The following is a 12,500-nucleotide window of genomic DNA, read 5'->3' on the forward strand; positions in this document are numbered from 1 at the left end:
ATCATCATCATCATCATCATCATCATCATCATCATCATCATCATCATCATCATCATCATCATCATCACCACCACCACAACCACTATCACCAACATATCACGACCATCATCACCACTTCCATTATTACCACTACTATCATCATCATATCATCATCATCATCATCATCATCATCATCATCTTCTTCATCATCATCACCATCATACCATCATTACCATTTTCATCGTCATCGTCATCGGTATCATCATCATTAACAATAACATCGGCATCACACAAAAAACTATCCGAGAGACAGTTTGTGAATGAATAACCCTGTAGTAAGGTAACTAACTGACTTTTACGCTCTTAAGCCTCGTTCTCTGAAAAGAAGCCACAATTCGATTAGGCGTAATTGGCTGCCTGTGCCCTCATGCACGGGTCTACCCCGGTGGCTAATCAGGGATAAGCTCCGCAAACCATCAAATTACTCGGAATACTCGTAGTAGATATTGCTTCAGCTTCAGCAATTGGTAAGTCATACAAATAACGAATGGCCAGCGGCTAAGAAACTTAAAACTGTGCTCGTCAGTCGGTATCAGGTCGGGTCAGCAAAGCGTCGCCTCGAGATTGCCAGTTTGGCATTTTTCTTCCATTTCTTTTATTTTTCTTTATTCCATTGGATTTGTCAACCATCAAACGGATGAAATGAAAGGACGAAATAGATGCTGACAATTGAATTTAATCCAAAAGAAGTAAAGGTTATCCTGTGTGAGTATTTAAAGAGAATTAATAAAATGTTCCTTAGCCGAAAACAAACTGAAAATTTGTATTTTTGATCATTTGAAATGTTTCGCATGGACCAGTACACTATCACAAATATATGATCTATAACACTATTGGACATTTTGCAAAGTTGATTGTATAAGATCAATTCTTGTACGTTTAGTTATATTTTATTTGTAAACGTTACATTGAACGATTTTACATAATTAAAGTCTGCATTGTACTATAACAGCTCATCTTCTGTAAAGAATAGACGTAAAATAAACAATATAAAAGACAATTGTCTTTTGGCATAATAGGGTGTTTTCGCTGAATATGGGATAGAGTAAAAACAATGGGTTCAACAAGCTAAGTTTCTTCAAAATCCAATGGAAGTTAAAGTAAAGTATACATATTTTTATATTAATTGGGTGGATTTCGCGTACTTTAAACTTCATTATATATTTTTTGTAGAATTTCGAATTATTTTAAAAATACTACCTGGCAATCGCACTGGTGTAATAATAAACATGGTGAAATGGCATCCAAGGTTTGCGGAGTTTTTGTGGTCTTGATAGAGAAATCAGTTCTGGGCGTTTTTATTGACCTGACAATGCAAGCAAATAACGGTCCTTCAAAATTCACCATACATCCCTATTACCTTTATCCATTCAGTTGTGAATGGGTTGTTGGCTAATTGGCAGTGACGGATATTGTAAGAGTTCAACTACAAATCAATTAGTTAACACGCTAATTGTTTTGTAGGAGACGTAAATTGGATGCCATTTAGCATACGGAATGAATACATGAATGATAATGAAGCATAATTAACCCGGTGAACCCATGTAGACGCACTCTATAAATTATGTTCCTATAAATATTTATTTCACTAAGAGCACTTACTTGCTTGATCCTCATCGCTCCTTGTGGAACACAGGGCCTCTACGAGCGTCCACCATCTGCTTCTGTCCTTGGCTATCTCCTTGGTAGCCTTCCCAGATGAGACCTGCCATCTCCAGTTCGTCAGACAGTGAGAACCTTCATGTCTGTTACGGACGCCCGACCGTTCGTGGGTGGCCCTTGGAAGTTCCAATCGAGGGACTGGCTAGTGATGTTGCTCTCTGGTCTTCTCAATGTGTGACCGACCCATCTCCATTTCCTCCTCCTAATCTGGCTGCTGATGGATTCTTCTTGGTTTGACAACTGAGAACACGATGATATCAAATCATGTGTCATTTCTTCGGGGGGAGTTCTTTCACATATAGAACAGTAAAGTTTGCTGCCCCAAACGTAAACAATAACAAGTTGCTAGTGATTTCTGTTAGGGACCGGAATAATTTACGCACAATATAGGTCTCCCAATTTTGTAGTTTGAGTTGTAGGCAATACACTTTCAGTATTGAAAATATGTTTACATAAAATCTAACAGTTGCAGAAATAATAATATAAGGCTAAATTATTATGAAAATCAGGCTCCGAACAATTCTCGTTTTGTTCACACCAGCGCAATAATTTGCTCTGGTCTAAAAATAGATAGACGTAACTTTTGATAAATTTTACCTTTTGTTCCATAAAATATCCATATCTAGACATTATTTGATGCATGATCGAGTATTCATGAATATGTGTTTCTTTTGCCACCTAACAGCCAAATTTTAAAGGTTATTTTCTTTCTATTATTTACATTGGAACGTGAGCTGTCAAGACAGGAACATGTGGTTTGCCATGTGCTTCTCGACCTTTGTTTACGTTTGGGGCAGCAAACTTTACTGTTCTATTATTGAAGCATCATACTTGAAGACCAATCAAACGATCATTTTCGATCCCAAGAAGTATCGATTTTCTTTTAAAAAATGTTGACGCCCTTGTCCGTAACTCAATAGAAAATAATAGAGCAAATTTATATAAGGCATGTCCAAGGTTTGATAACTCAAACTGCTTTTCACAAGGCATTCATTTATATATATATATATATATATATATATATATATATATATATATATATATATATATATATATATAAGCACATCGCTGTCCGTTCAATCAACGTGATGTTGAGTCGATAAACTCAAAATTTTTGATTCAAGTGTTGGATAAAATTTGAACTCAATTTCTTTTATTGCATTAGACAATATATTTTTCGACTTCGAAGGAATCTCTATGGTGCTTTTTATTTGGGCACGGAGAGGTACTTTCTGCATTTAATATCTTAGATATTTCGCTCACTTATCGTATAATTTATTGAGAAATGGTTTACATAAATTTTAAGATTTTTTTTTGTATTCAAAGTAGTGAGATGAATCACTATCTAGTATAGATTCAATGCAAGTACCCCCGCCTCATTGTCGTACTCGCTAACCGGAAGGCCGACACACACAACCCGCGTGCTAAAATTGATGGCGCCTGTTTTCAATGGGATTTGACAAAGAAAAAAAAAGAAGATTTTTTGACAAAATCATCACGATGTCTAATCAACCTCATAATACACGCAAAAATCTTCATGTCAATAGGATTCAGTGGTCGTAACGTCACTTCCTTCCTAATGACGCATGGTAACTTAGTAACACTGGCTCTAAACTATCGGAACAATGGCGGACGCCCGTATGAAATATTTATCCGTCGAGCATAAAAGCGTTTCCAGAGGAAAAAAAACCCATAAATTTGATCATGTTTTGACTTTTACACATTCTGATCACAAGGCATACGAAAAGGGAACGAAAAGTTCTAGCTAGCATGAAGAATAAAAAGTAATGATTTTCTTTGTTTAGAACCAAGATGGCCGCCGTTGCCGGGCGCGTGACATCAGACTACTGAATCGTATTGAAAGCACCATGCAATATTTGATGTCTATTCGTCCCGTGATTTCCGAGCCTTAGTGTTACATACAATTCAATTTGCCAAATATATATATATATATATATATATATATATATATATATATTATATATATATATATATATATATATATATATATATATATGCACTACAAGTGTGTCATAGAGATAACGGGCTGGGGGATGATTTACTTCATTATAGTCTTCCTGGTTTGATACATCAGTGCATAAACAATTGACTGATAATGAGTATACCTTTTCTCTTTACACCTATAGCGTATCAAGTTATTTAAGTATACTAAATCGCATACATTCGCAAAGAGTTTGATTAATGTGTTAAACAATTTAATTATGATCTCTTGGTATTTAATCTCACTTTAAAGCCGTACTTTAAACAAGAAATAGGACTTCTCCTTTAAAACCTACTAAATAGGCGCGTTTCATTTTCACGTTGCATACATTCAAACCACATTCTTTATTTTTTCTTATTACCTCTCTGATCTTCACCCCCCCCCCCCCCATACACACACACACACACACTTTTTTCTCTCTTTCTCTCTCATCTCTTCCCCACTTCATCTCATTTCCCCCATCTTCCTCCCTCTCTGCATTTACTTTCCACACACATATAAATCCAATTTATTATAATTGTTCCAATTTGATCTCTATTCCTAGCATTCATTTCTTACTATTATTCATCTCTCCCCCCTCTCCATCAAACTATCTATCTATCTATCTCTCGGTCCGACCCTTTCTCTCTCTCTCTCTCTCTCTCTCTCTCTCTCTCTCTCTCTCTCTCTCTCTCTCTCTCTTTCTCATCCACTCTCTCATTTTCTCGCATTCAATCAATCTTTTTTCTTATCTCATGGACACACATACATGTCATTTCTGAAAACGTATTGCCACACATACTTACAGACACGGACACAAAAACGTGCGCACACGACAACACACAAACACACACACACACACAAACACACACACACACACACACACACAAACAAGCAATCACTCACACACTCACATATCCGCAAAGCTACTTCATTATATCCACATTAAAACATTTAACGCGCTCCATTCTTGACAAGCGTAAAAATAAAATAGGTTTGACTTTTACAACCTCGTAAAATACAACAAACAGGTAGTGAATAACAGAGCGATCCATCTACAAACGGCGGCACGCACAGTAATGAATGAATATAACATAAACTCGAATTCAATCAAGAGGGGTTGTTAGATAGCTAGTTGACTGGATGGAGATACCTTTCCTCTAATAATATCACACGTCGCCAGCATGCCATAAGTTCGACCTTATTCAGCGACAAAAGTAATAACAACACGAGTTTTTATAATACCACCCTGCCTTCTGCTGTGGTCAGCCTAGTCCACTCTTTAATAAATCACAAAGTCTTTGACCAGTTCAAATGGGCCTTGATGGGAACTTGCACGCCATTGGTTAATGTAGAGGAGCCACCTTGCCGTTAATTAGATTGCGGCGCTTTACAAGAGGAGGTTAATCATTTCGAATTCCTCTTAGTTTCAGTCTCTTAACTATTCGTTATTTGCTTTGTATTGTTCATTCCCATAATGGTACTGGCGTAGAGGATTGTGTTCTGCCTCTAGTGTGTGTTCTCTGATAATAATCGGATGACCTTTTCGATTTCATTCTTTAATTGATTTGTTCTTTTATTTTTCTGTCTACCTCCAAGTGTCGTGTAATTTAATATCAACTGTAGTGTGTTATAATTGTGTAATTTAATTTTCATTCTGCTGGATTTTAAAATGTACATATGCATACATGCATATATTTAATTTATTACTAAGATTTATATTTTCCCCTTTCCCCCCTCTCTCTCTCTCTCTCTCTCTCTCTCTCTCTCTCTCTCTCTCTCTCTCTCTCTCTCTCTCTCTTGTTTTTTGTTTTTTCTTTTCTTTCCATTTTTGCCTTTTTTTGTTTTGGTCAATCATCATCAAGACGGCAAAGAAGCGTTTGCAATCTATTTTCGAATTGGTTGACTGCACATTGTCATATAATAATATGTGAGCTTTAATTATTCTCATCTAAGAGTTATGTGAACTCTTATCACTCACTCGTTGTTGTTTATTAGACCTGCGATCCAAAAGTGTTGCCGATAGATAGTATGCAGATGACGTCACTCAGGCTTTTGTTATTGTTTTTGCCATCCGCGTTTGTGAGTTGTTCTCACTAAACTGTATTAACCAGACTATAAAAGTTCATGGTTACACAAAGATAGAATGCGCTTGGCCAAGGAGTTCACAACATTGCCATCCGGAAGTATAACGGACCAACACATAAACTCTGTGTAACCGTGAACTTTTATAGTCTGGTTAATACAGTTTAGTGAGAACAACCCACAAACGCGGATGGCAAAAACAATAACAAAGGCCTGAGTGACGTCATCTGCATACTATCTATACAAAGTCCACGCCCCTCACGCATGGCCTTAAATATTTGTTATGGCCTATGTTCCATATTAAGCTAGATCCCTTTGTTTGTGACTTGAGGGCTCTATCAATTATGCCGTACGCTGGTGAAAAAACACACATTTTAAATATTTGGAAAAAAAAAGTCCCAGATTTTTAGATTTTTACAGGATGAGTATCATTTTTCATCGACCAATATTTGAAGGACGAGTTTTCTGACCAAATTTTTTAAAATGTGTTTTTTCTATCTAGAGTTAATTCTGTAAGGAGGAGGAGAGAGAGAAAAAAAAAAGAAGAAAAAAACGCGTTCGAAATTGTAAACGCTTTGCTTAACATAACATGTGGTATAGGGCAAAATAGGAAAAGATCCTTTGAATGCCCTTAATATTAATTAGTAATGCCATAAATCTATTGATTAAATATTACAATAACGATACACGTGGTAAAGATAGTATTTCAACTTAAATGTACTCATGTGGTGTACAAACATATATCTTTAACCGTGACATGCAAAGCGCACACACAATCACACACACACACACACACACACACACATACACACGCGTATAGAAGATAACCATAATAATATAATAATGCATAATATATACATACAAGATTGAAAGCCATGTCAACAGCAGAGCAAACAAGTATTATTCGTCATATATAAATCTCCCATCATATAATTCCCTGTCTACTAACACCTTGAAATAATCCATAGATTTTGCATTCTTTGTTTCAAATTTCAAACTGTTCCATTTCTGAACAATACGAATACCGAACCAGTTTTGTCTTATGTTTGTTTTGCATCTAGAGACAAAAATCTTAAACTTGTCCCCTCTAGTAAAAGTAATATTAGAATATGAAAAAAAATCAGAAAAGTCTATCCTATCCAGACCATGTACCAATATATAAACCTGAATTAAATCCCCACGAATTCTTCTATATTTCAAACTGGGTAAGTCAAGAAATTCTAACCTTTCCTTATAAGATAAATACTGTATTGTATAAATTTTTTTGGTAGCTCTCCTCTGTACACTTTCAATACTAATAGATTGTCTTTTATATAATGGGCTCCAGATGCAATTTCCGTATTCTAGAATTGGTCGAACGAGCGATTTATACAAATATAAAAATGTGGTTTTATCAAGACTTATAAATGTTCTATATATTATTCCCATCATTCTGTTTGCACGGCTTACACAATTATCAATATGTAAATCAAAATTCAAATGTGAATCAAAAGTAACTCCCACATCCTTTTCATAAGGCACAACGGAAAGTGGATTTGACATAGAAGTATCGGTAAAATAATTATGACATGGATTATCTTTTCCTATATGTAATACTTTACATTTCGAAACATTAAAATCCAAATGCCATGTTGTAGACCATTTGAAAAGTGAAAATATATCATTTTGTAGAATGTTATGATGTTCAGTTGTACTATAGATCTTTGTATCGTCTGCAAACAGTTTGCAGGCTGAATTTATGCCACATGGTAAATCATTTATATATAAAAGAAATAAAAGTGGTCCCAATACGCTTCCTTGGGGTACACCGCTAATTACATTCTTAAAATCCGACCCCACACCATTGACAATGACCCTTTGTATTCGATTATTAAGAAAGTCTTTAATCCAGTTAAAGATATTCCCTTTAAATCCATATGTTTTTAGTTTAATGAATAATCTCTCATGAGGTACAGAATCAAAAGCCTTGCGGAAATCAAGATAAACAACATCAATGCATTGATCACGATCAATTAACTTGGTAAAATCCTCCATCACCTGTAAAAGTTGAGTAATGCATGATCTCTTTGATCTAAAACCATGCTGGTTATCGTTTAGCATCGTATGACTTTCAAGAAAGTCCATTATTCGGTCTTTCAAGATAGACTCCATAACCTTACAGAGGATGCATGTTAAGCTGATGGGTCTATAGTTTGCAGCATCTAGTTTGCTTCCCTTTTTATGAATGGCAGTAACATTGGCTTGTTTCCATTCAATGGGTAAGGTACCAGATTCAAGAGACTTATTATATATTGTTGATAGCGGCTGTGATATTTCAAAGGCCACTTCTTTCAGTAAACGGGGATGAAGGGAATCGGGTCCCATGCTTTTAGTCACGTCTAAATTCAACAATTTTGCAAGTATGTCTTCTTGTGTAATATAAAAATCGGGGACGTTTAATTGATTTGTAACATTGAACGTTGGTATATTTGTAGTGTCTTCTTGAACAAACACAGATGAAAAATAATTATTTAAAACATTAGCTATATCTATATCCGAAGTAACCTTGGTACCATCATCTTTCAGTAAAACACTAACACCTGGTTTTCTTTTCAACTTTCTGTTTACGTATCTCCAAAAGCCTTTCGGACTACTCTTACATTCGTGTGCCAATGTACATTCATACGTTTTCACAGCATTTTGAATCGTGTATTTGGTATTATTTCTAACCTTGACATAATTATGAAAATTATCTGTTGTAGGATACTTTTTGAATTTCTTATACAATTTATGTTTCTTATTAATTGTACGTTTAACATTTTTTGTCAACCACAATGGTTTATTAGAACTAAATTTTTTGTTACATCTTAATGGAATGTGTTTAGATTCTATACATTTTAGTTTGTTTTTAAAAAACAACCACGCTTCATTCACACCGTAGCCTTCAAGAGTATCCCAATTCACGGCATTTAGGTCTTCTCTACAAGAGTTGTAATTACCTTTGAAATAATCAAAATAAACATGTGAAGGATGTTTGGCGGATGAAAGATTTAACGATATAAGAAGTGAGTCATGATCACTTTTACCCACCGAAGGCAAATGGTCAATGTTATTAATCCAATAATCATCGTTACATATTACCAAGTCGAGTATATTACTAGTTTGGTTCAGTCGGTGTCTCGTAGCCTGTGTCACCAGCTGAATAAAGAAAGCATCCCTAATTGCCTCAACAAATAGATAGTCGGGAAAAGTTAGACATGGTTCTGTCCATTTAATGTTAGGAAAATTATAATCTCCGACAATGATCACGCAATCAAATTTCATTCTACCTACTGACTGTAAGGTTTCTTTTATATCCCTAATGAAAGTTAATTTGTCTGAATTATGAGACCTATAAATATTTCCTACAAGTATGTGTAAATTATTATATTCAAAATCACACCATACACTTTCACTAATTATAGGATGATCTAAAGAGAATATATTGGCATTAACACAATCCAAAACATAGATAGCAACACCCCGACTTGGGTAATCATTCAAAAATAAGTTATACCCATCGATAAAAAAATTCAATTTCTAAATCAATCTCAAGTTCAATTTTTGGCATAATTTCAGTAAGACATATTATCATGGGATTATGTTTCTGTATCATACATGTTAATTCTGTTCGTTTGTTAAGTAAGCTATCGACATTAGAATATAATACAACAAAATCATAATTTGACAAAGGAAGATGAAAAGGCACATTTGTTGAGGTGTCACTATCAGGTGTTCCAGACAGGTCTGTGATAAGTCATTGGTCGGAGTTTTGTCGTGTCGATTTAAGGCGTCTTGAATGAAATTCTCTTCCCCCGGGACTGTAATAGGTTTTGCGTTGGGTTTGGTGATGGTCTATCTGGCGTTGTGATGGTAGAGGGGTTGTCGACGTGATGCACATTTGGTCTTCAGTCTGTTTAATTGTACGAATTCGAGGGCTGGGCGTGTCGGCGCCAGTTGATTGTATTTGGGCATCGAGGGGACTGTCTGGATCCAACCTCAGTCTCACACCATAGATGGTTACTGCCATGACTTGTCCGTTCATTGACCATGCCGAGTCAATCCTTTCGTCATTTTTTGCTGCTTTGAGCAGATTGAATTTCTTCTGCGTTAAGTCTTCAAATATTGAAATGCCCGAGCCTTTTAACTTTTTTCTGGCCTTGAGCCATTTAGAGTAAGAGCTTTATTTTTGCCATGTCCAGCATTAATACTTGGTGTTTATGCATCGATGCCTCTTGTACAGGCATCTTACTTGCAGGGAAAGCAGTGAATGGACGATGGTATAACAGTTTGTTTATTTTACACTTGACTTTCCATTAGCGGGTATTCAATTCTAGAGGTGCAATGTAGTTGTCGGTATGTGAAGTTGGCCCTCAGGAGTTGTGGCATTGATGGAAATCTGGTTGCTGTTTTTCAACTTTTGCAAGTTACTGGAAAGGTTGCAAAAAGTAGATTCATCATTATCGTCATCATCATCATCATCATCATCAACACCACCACCACCACCACCATCATCATCATCATCATCATCATCATCATCAATCATCATCATCATTCTAATATTACTATTATTACTACTACTACTGCTACTACTACTACCACTACTACTACTACTACTACTACTACTACTACTACTACTACTACTACTACTACTACTACTACCTTCTATCACTACTACTACTACAACTACAACAACTACTACTACTACTACTACTACTACTACTACTACTACTACTACTACTACTACTACTGCTGCTGCTGCTGCTGCTACTACTACTACTACTATTACTACTACCACTACTACTACTACTACTACTACTACTACTACTACTACTGATACTACTACTAATACTACTGCCACTGACACCAGCACCATCACCCCCACTACTACTACTACTACTACTACTACTACTACTACTAATAATAATAATAATAATAATAATAATAATAATAATAATACTAATACTAATACTACTACTACTACTACTACTACTACTACTACTACTACTACTACTACTACTACTACTACTACTACCACTACTACTACTATACTACTACTACTACCATTACTACTACTACTACTACTACTACTACTACTACTACTACTACTACTACTACTACTACTACTACTACTACTACTACCTTCTATCACTATAACCACTACCACTATACTATTAGATGTATAAGAAAGAATTTTCATTCTCTTCAACAAATCATACGAATTTAATCAGTTCCAAAATCAATTTGCCGACATATTCAAATTTTCAGCATCTCCTTTACATGATACCTACACGGAAGGAGGGTCATACATTTATAACCAGATCTCAGAAAAGTTCAATGTACTGATAGTGAAGTGTTGATCTTCCTCATCTGGTAACATAAATGTAAGATTCGTCGCTTTGCCACATAGATACTGTAACTTACAACCTTATCTGTTTAAACTGAAGTAAACAGATCTGATATTATCTGATTATTATCTGATAGCTTTATACTTAATGCACGTTTTTTGTAAAATCCATGCTTACTCGAATCTTTTGAACTGTCAAAAGTTGTGTGCAGAACTGAATATAACAGCTTCAAACAAGAACAGAGTACATAACCTGGATCGTTCAAAGCCCGTCTTCTGACAACTATCAAAACGATTTATACGATAATATCTTAATAGACGAGAGACAATATTATTTCTATAAAACCAGTACTGTCGTACTCTGGAAAAACCCATATTTAAAAATTTAGCCATAAAACTCGTCCTTCAAATATCGATCGATTTAAATGACCCTCACCTTGGCAAAAACTCTCAAACCTGGGACTTCCATGATTAGGGATTTAGTTCTTCTTTGTCTAAACTGTTTATTGTTTGTTTGTTTTATTTTTTCTGGGGGGGGGGGAGGAATAGGGTCCCAAAACGTTCGATGGTTTCGAATATTTTTCATTGTTATGGATATGTCCTTGATAGAGAAGAAAATAAACGAAATTAATAATAAACCGACTGAAATGATAATAAGATCGCTGTGTTTTTGGTTAATTATCGGTTTTGATCAGCCAACCGTACTGTATGAATTCTTCTGATATTTTATTTGTAATGTTACGACAAAATCGATATAGCGGGATTATACTCAACACTTAACAAAACGATTTTCTTCAGTTTGGTTAATTTTTTTTTAATACTTAAAAGAGGAATTATGTTGAAATTTGACTTTTTCAATAAATCCCAAACCTACGGCTTTAGAGAAGTATTCATAGAGGCTTCAGGTTTAGATATTTTTTTTTTTGACAAATTGGAGGTTATCTTGGTCCACTTAAGTATTTAAGTAAGGAAATATTCTGGCCAAAACAACAAGTCGTTATGTCATTATAGGTTAAAATGGCCATGATAATAGCCCATAAAGGAATGCCTAAGACAATGCGTCATAACAATCTACGGCACTTTCCATAATCTTGGAAATAAAAGGTAATCATCAATAATTAAATAATATATGCTTATTATATAACTTGTTCCATGATATAACGGAAGAGTGAAATTCCAAAACTCGTTATGTCGATTTTTCCACCTTTTTTTTTCGATTTTCCCTCCTTAAGTTAAAACCTAGATATTTTTCGATTAACATTTGCGGGAAAAGAGTTTCCTTTAATTCATCCTAAATTGAGTTTTTGTCACATTAAAATAATAGCCTCAAAGCCAAAGAAATATTCAAAGGGAAATAATCCTCACTGT

General features: G+C 35.1%; 1 protein-coding gene across 2 annotated transcripts in view; it reads left to right on the forward strand.

Annotated features, from left to right (window-relative positions):
- Nucleotides 1–12,500, forward strand: part of LOC144972884 (paladin-like) — a 265,377-nt gene that overhangs the window by 98,604 nt on the left and 154,273 nt on the right. Inside the window, exon 1 of one of the 2 annotated variants that reach the window (XM_078914661.1) lies at nucleotides 4,893–5,084. The exons of the other annotated variant lie outside the window; for it this stretch is intronic. The gene's annotated coding sequence lies outside the window, so the exon portion shown is untranslated. Of the gene's footprint in view, nucleotides 1–4,892; nucleotides 5,085–12,500 lie in introns of those variants that run through there. 2 annotated transcript variants of the gene reach the window in all.

The sequence above is a fragment of the Berghia stephanieae genome, chromosome 5 (assembly GCF_034508935.2).
Source record: "Berghia stephanieae isolate SIO BIC M18660-M18661 chromosome 5, UCSD_Bste_1.3, whole genome shotgun sequence".
Classification (NCBI taxonomy): domain Eukaryota; kingdom Metazoa; phylum Mollusca; class Gastropoda; order Nudibranchia; family Aeolidiidae; genus Berghia; species Berghia stephanieae.